Source organism: Engraulis encrasicolus, unplaced genomic scaffold (genome assembly GCF_034702125.1).
Source record: "Engraulis encrasicolus isolate BLACKSEA-1 unplaced genomic scaffold, IST_EnEncr_1.0 scaffold_392_np1212, whole genome shotgun sequence".
Lineage (NCBI taxonomy): Eukaryota > Metazoa > Chordata > Actinopteri > Clupeiformes > Engraulidae > Engraulis > Engraulis encrasicolus.
The window spans coordinates 1-7011 of record NW_026945690.1 but is presented as its reverse complement, the minus strand read 5'-3'; the positions used below and the strand labels follow the sequence as shown (position 1 = coordinate 7011).

The 7011-nt window shown below is 41.5% G+C and overlaps 1 long non-coding RNA gene across 1 annotated transcript; it reads right to left on the bottom strand.

Annotated features, from left to right (window-relative positions):
- Nucleotides 1–1296: 1296 nt before the first annotated feature.
- On the bottom strand, nucleotides 1297–5441 carry LOC134443906 (uncharacterized). The gene is made up of 3 exons (XR_010033766.1): nucleotides 5364–5441; nucleotides 1829–2035; nucleotides 1297–1452 (listed from the first exon to the last, which is right to left on the bottom strand). It is a non-coding gene; the product is annotated as an uncharacterized LOC134443906 (long non-coding RNA).
- Between the last annotated feature and the right edge of the window lie 1570 nt (nucleotides 5442–7011).

Below are 7011 nucleotides of genomic sequence, written 5' to 3'. Positions count from 1 at the left end.
TCCCCATCTCTTAGCCCATATGGACAAGTGTCTACTAGGCTAAATACTGTTGGCACGTAGCCTACAGCAGACTATCCTAGTGCTGCGCCATGCATGTGCTCATTGGTGGGTTCACAGTTATGACACTGTCAATGCTCAGCTTTTGGTTCACAGATAATGGGATGAAGTGAACATCATGGACAAGCTGAGACAGGGCTGCCTGCTGAGCTGTGCTGTTAACTCATCATCCTATCTCACATGTGTAGCCCCACCCCCCATACACACACACACACACACACACACACACACACACACACACACACACACACACACACACACACTGGGCTCAATTTTTTTTTTTTTAAGAAATTGATTACCCCTGCTGTATGTCATATCTTGATGAGAATGGTGAGCTTAATATGGTACCTTAGGGAAAATGGCGTCTTTTAAAGCCAAACCAAAATGTTTACATTAGTCGAGTGTTACACTACAGTAAAGAGAGTGGGGAGGGTGGATAGCACCTGTAAGACATGAATAGGCTACTACCTTCACCCTTGGCCTTTGTGGGTAAACTCAAACAAAGTATGCTGAAAGTGTGTTTTCCGCGTTTTCAGGTCGGAAGTGTAATATGCCCCCCTAATGTCTTGACAAAACCTTCCAGCTAAAGCTGTCAGCGGCCCTGCCTGTGCTCCTAGTGAAAAAGTTAACCATAGTCCTGTCCTTAGCGTTATGATGCTAGAGTCTGTGTAACTTACAACCTTGACTAGATATGACCGGCCCACCACCAAGACCAGGGTGGAGTAGTGGGATAGGTTTATGCCATCAGATGATGGAACGGACACACACACATACACACACATTCTTGCAAACAGGACTATTTTCCCACTGGACAGTAAATATTTGGCATACGGTTGCTCCTTTGTTTAAGTACAAATTCACATGAAATGTATTTTTATGTGAAAAAAAATATGAAATCAAATGTCATTTTACATACACAGCACAAGCAGTAGTTTGGTTTAGACTGATTTCTCAGCAACTGTTTTAGTAATTGTCATCTTTTTACTCAGGTCTCATTATTATACTAATGCATTTATGATCGAAATTGTGATTGCAAATAGAAAATCCCTTTGTGACTTGTTAAGGACTTGAAAAAAAATGAGACTTGGACTTGGACTTGACTTGGCTGGGGTACGACTTGGACTTGGACTTGACTTGGTCAGATGTGTCTTGACTTGTGACTTGACTCGGACTTGAGTGGAAAGACTCGAGACTTACTTGTGACTTGCACATTAGTGACTTGGTCACACCTCTGCCTGTAAGTGCCCCATTGGTCACTGATGACGGTGGTTCCCGGACGCACTTGTTTAACCACACCAGCCACAAGACAGGATGTTTCTGGCGGTCACCTACTCCTAATATTCTTAATACCCACTTTTTCCGTCGCCATGTTGCACCGGCCCTTCTGTGGTGATACTGTAAATACACAAGAGAGTAAAGTAAGTGAGTAAGTAAGTACATTTTACTTAAAAAGCACATAAACAGTACAAAACTGACCAAAGTGATACAGATATTAAAAGGAGAAGGGAACAATGTCAGATAAAATCCATGCAGCTTGGCCTGCAAGTTTTTTTTAAAATATGCAGCACCATGGGTGACATCATAAAACCTTAAGGTGGTCCAACAACATGTTGCTGTACTGCTTCACAGTGGTACCTCTCCAGCCCCCCAGGGGAGGTTGAGATGGCTGCGGTGCTTAGTTGCCTTTAGGGGGCATTAGTCTACTTTTTTCAATACTAACGGGGACGTTGGCAGGCTTATGATGAGGTCAAGGGGGTTTTGGGAGGCTCACCTTGCTTTTATTAAGGAAACAACTTTCATCAATAGCTGCAAACTCTCAACGATCTCCAACCATTTGACCATGGCGTCTTATGTGGGCATTTATTGCATGATTGCAAATCCATCCGACTGTTCCAGCCATCTCTGACCGTGTCCGGGAACTCCTCGCAACTCCATCCTGCATCATGTCACTCTTTCTAAGCACAAAACCTGAAAGAAACTGACCAAAAGGCAGAATAGAAAAAAAAATAATTAAACATATAGTCAGTAGACAACACAGCACTGTAGTCTTCTAAAATTCCCCTGTAAAAGACAGTATAACCCCTTCATATTAAACTATTAGAGGCAATTCTGGCAATATCATTTCTGAAGAAAAAGTTTATGTAGTTTAGGACACTACATCTACATCTTGAGAAATGGCCGCCACATTGAATTATCTTGTGGTCAGTGTTTTTTTTTCCTGACGTGTGACTCTTAGAGAATATTTCAGCTAAATTCCATGTCTTTATACCAAAGTAAGTGGCTTTTACAGTAACTATTAGTAGCAGAGACGGCCATCTGAAAAATGGGCGCCATACTGACTTTGAGTGTGGCCAACATTTTTTTTTTCCTAAAAAAAGTGACCCTCAGATAGTATTTCAGTCATATTGCATTTTTTAACCAAAGTAAATGGTTTTATACTAACCATTCAATAGCAGTGGCAGCCATCTTGGAAAATGCTGCCTATATTACAATGTTGTGTGGCCCGCTTTTTTATTAAAGAAAGTGACCCTCAGAAAGTATATTTGACAAATTCCATGCATTTATACCAACGTGTATGACTATGTCACTAAGCTGCTCTAGTACATCTAACAGAAATTCACCCCCTTCAACTCCCCTCCACAGGCACACACAGAAGTCATAAGTCCATTGGAGAGGAGTTCTGCCAGTTCTACTCTACTGGCTGGTAATCTTATTTGCTACTGGTTTGTCAAATTATTACGCTTCCAAAAGTGACCACTGGGGGGCTTAAATACAGTATATTATATTGCAATTCAGTGGTAAGGGAATGGCAAGCCACCTCTTCAAACAAGTTTTCTTGACTGGGATGTGCACGACAGGCTGCTAGGCCTAATGGAACAACACCATAGATTTCATTTCTACAGGCTTGCAATCTGTCTTGGCCTCACTAGGCTAAAAAAACAGAGATCCAGAAAACGCAACAGAAGCATATTGTCTTTCTTGTATTTTACTTAATATGTTTTTGTGAAAATGATAGACAAACACATAGGCCTACCAAAACATGTATCAAAGTTTCTAAGCTTAACCCTTTAGCTACCAGAACTTTTTTTGAATAGGCCGGAATCCTACCAGGAATTCTAAGGAAAAATTGACATTTTGGTCATATTCTAAATAATGTCAAATAACTTGAAAAGAAATGAAAAGTGTCAATTACAAGTTACTTTCATATTAAAGTAGAGAAAACACACTTTCAAATGATATATAATTTATGGATAATTAATTGTTCAGTATTACCATAGAGTGCCTTTGATGTGGATTTAATGATAAAAATGTGATAAAATCCGATATTATCTAGGCCTATCTATCTATATATCTATATATTTAGGCCTATCTATCTATCTATCGATCTCTCTATCCATCTATCTATCTATCCTTCCGTCTATCCATCCATCCATCCAGGGTCAAAGTTGAACTGTGACGACAACAAATGTCGTTCACCCAAAAGTCCTGTTTTCAAGCGGTTTCAAGCGGTATAACTGTGATGGACTACACTAGCTAATAATGTTTGAACTAAACCATGCCAAAGACGTGTAAGGATAACCGTAGAAGTGGCCGCGATAGCAGACAGGACATGAATAGAGTTCTTCAGCGGAAGCGGAAGCATGTAGTAGATTGTAGTCTTTCATGTTAGCATTTAAGGACGTCCTGGTTCCTATCGGCTTCCGGCCTCCATTGGGAACGAATAGGGGTAAATTTCAAATAAGCTCCGAGTGCAAGCACGCGCTTAGCGAACCCCCGCAAACTGTCGAGGGTGTTAAAAAATAGGCTGTAGGTATGACATGGTCTGATCATTTTGTGTCAAACTTCGACATAAATACGATGTTGCGTCCATATGCTAAACCCGGAAGCTTTTGGCGACTACAGAAACGGCGCCAGTATCTAACGGCATGTACGTGCGGAAGGTTGTACCCATGGCAACCAAAGGAAAGTATGTAGTTCGGAAAGTTTTAATGATCAGAAAAGGGGTTAGCAATATTGAATTATAATCGTCATGATTTAACATGTGAATACACCAACATGATGATACGATCCGTTCCACTAATGAGAAAGGGAATGCGGGGACACGCTAATGTTCGTTGTTGCCGTGCAACTTATATTTTTGCCAAACCTGAATCTCTATGGCGTTTTGCAATGTAAAAAATCGCCAGGGAACCGGTAGTCCAAACGCCGCATACAAGTTGACGTCAACGCTGAAAGAGCTCTATGGAGCTCTAGGAATTTGGCACAGGTCCCAATTTGGCACAGGTAAGACGCGCCAGGCATCACCGACTTTGACCGGAATTGAAGTGCTACAAGCACCACGTTGGTAGGCTATTATTGGAAGTTAGCATTCAACTCAACGTCTTCGCGCACATTTTATGAAGGACAAAGTGGAGTAGTAACAGTCCTTGACTGCTTTGCCAAAGCTGACACGCAAAATGAGTAGCCAATTGTTCCATGCTGCGCTTCCTTCACGATGCGCTGTTACGCAGAGCTGTCGCTGTAAGTTGTTCCAGGAAACTAAGATAGTTGGATACCAACATATGGTTTGACTCTGAAAACACACCGAAGACAGTTTACATTTTTAATAGCGTGTAGACATCGGCTGGACAGTTGTGTTTGCTATTTAGGACCATGGCAGAACTCATCACAGTTGAACACCATCGCATAAGCCTAATAAAACAACATGATCTAAAAATAGCCTAAATAGTCATACACATGTGCTGTTGACCATGAAATAGATCGACGAGGGGTTGGAAGTTTTCATATTTAGTGTATATTGGTTGTAGAAACAGAATGGTTGTGTTTGTAGCCATCCAATCTCGGACGGCCGTCATTTGAATTGAAGGCAGATTGCCAAATCGCATAAAGCGGCGCATCTCGTAATAAATCTAAAATACTGAAAAGAATAAATATAGATAAACATATAGTTTTTATACTGAAAGTATATCGAGGAGGAGGGTCTGTAATATTGAGCTAAAGTGTTTGAAAGCTGGAAAACTGCATGATGACGGCCGTTCAGCTGTATTTTCATATGGAAAATATTCCGGCCGGCCGCGGCCCGTTATGGGTACAGATCCAGTCGGACATTCACGGCCGGTTATGGGAGCTAAAGGGTTAAATGAAGAACCATGAATTACTGTAGCTGAGTTGCACCAAGTGATTGCTCAGTCATTATCCAAACTACTTTGTTTAATTGGAATGTTGAAGTTACTAAAATTAATATATGAACTACCAGCATGAAATACACTACAAATAAGATGAATTATTCAAAATAAAGTACTCACAGGAGCTGCTTGAACAAGCACGTTGTAGGGGTGGCAAAGAGAGCTGTCGGCATCGTTGTGGCACGGTCGAAATGGCTACATTAATAACACTTCCGCTCGTAACTTCCTGTTCAAATCTTTTGTCAAAATAAAAGTCACGAATAGGCTGGTGATTACATTAGTTTTACCACAACCGTAAATGCTGCTGACTATTGCATATACTAAGAAAATCAAAATTATGCATTTCGATTTTCCTTTCATGCAATGTGCACTATTTACAATTGTGGTAGAACTAATGTAATTAAAAAGCTATTCGTGACTTGTATTGTGAGTTGAACAGGAAAGTGAGAACAAGGCATTGTTGTAGCCATTTTGGCCATGCTACAACCACAGACCTGTATTAACCTAGACTGGCAATGCCCCTCGGAATTTTCGGATTTCTCAGAGCCTCAGAATCGTAGTCCGCCATCTTAGTGGAGACTCCCGTAATTACGTAATGACGTCATGCACTGATGGGTTTTTAAAAAAATATTTTTTTTGCAACACTGGTTCACTAGTTAAGTTGGGACCAGGCATGTGTAACATCTTTAGAAACAATAGCTCTAATATAAATTAATGTTCTAGAAAAGTCTCGCTCTCAAGTGGCTCGTTATTTTCACAGCTGCAATGTGCTGTGCCGTGTTGTTGCTAGGTTACCTTCAGCGTCCTTGGGGGGGGGGGGGGGTATTAATAATAGCACAGTTACCGATAGCTTCACTGAAAACGTACGGCTTATTTTAAGAAATATACATACCAATATACACAGCTGTCATTACATCTGAGTTAAGTACCTAAAATAAGCTTTACACACACGTAAGCCATCGCGGCGATTTTCGTGTTCACAAATATCCACAAAACCTGCATACGAGCGGCAAATGAAACACCAGTACCGGCCTTCGGGGGTTGCCAGATAAACACTGATTATGTCGTCGTCCAATTTTTACCCACAGGACCGCCTTTCCTTCAACGGGCCCCGATCTTGGGCGGGAAAACGCCCTATCTGGCAAAGACCCGCTCAGCTATCAGGTCTCTTCTCAATTAAAACGGTTGGAGGGTAGTGAGGGTTTATTCATTATTTGCGAGTGAGAATATTAGGACGTTGTACGACTTGTCAAAATCTTACAAAAAATGATTGAAAACACCCACTTGATAAAGAAAAAAAACCCTTGTAATCACCGTTATCTTTGAAAATCGTATGCATTCCTATGGCACACAGCTGCGATAGTCTCCCACGAGGCGGGGCCCCGGTCGTGAGGAGGATCCCACAGGCAGGCTGCGGAAAAAAGGCAAAGCGGCCCTGCCCCGCCCAGTCAATCCGAAAAGCTGCCACGGGCTAGAACCGCCCGCTCCATTGCCAGTCTAGGTTAATACCAGGTCCTGTGGGCTACAACGAATTGCAGAACAGCTCTCTTTGTCATTCCTACATATTGTGCTTTGTTCAAATGCGTTGAGACACAAAGGTAAAGTACTTTAATTTGCACAACCCTTCCCGCTCTGCCACTATGCAGTGTATTTCATCGCGGGCCGTACGTTCATATATAATTTTAGTAGCCTTAAAAAATTCCAATTAAAACGAAAATTAGTTTGGAAGAACGGCTGAGCACAACACTTGGTGCAAACTCAGCTTTTT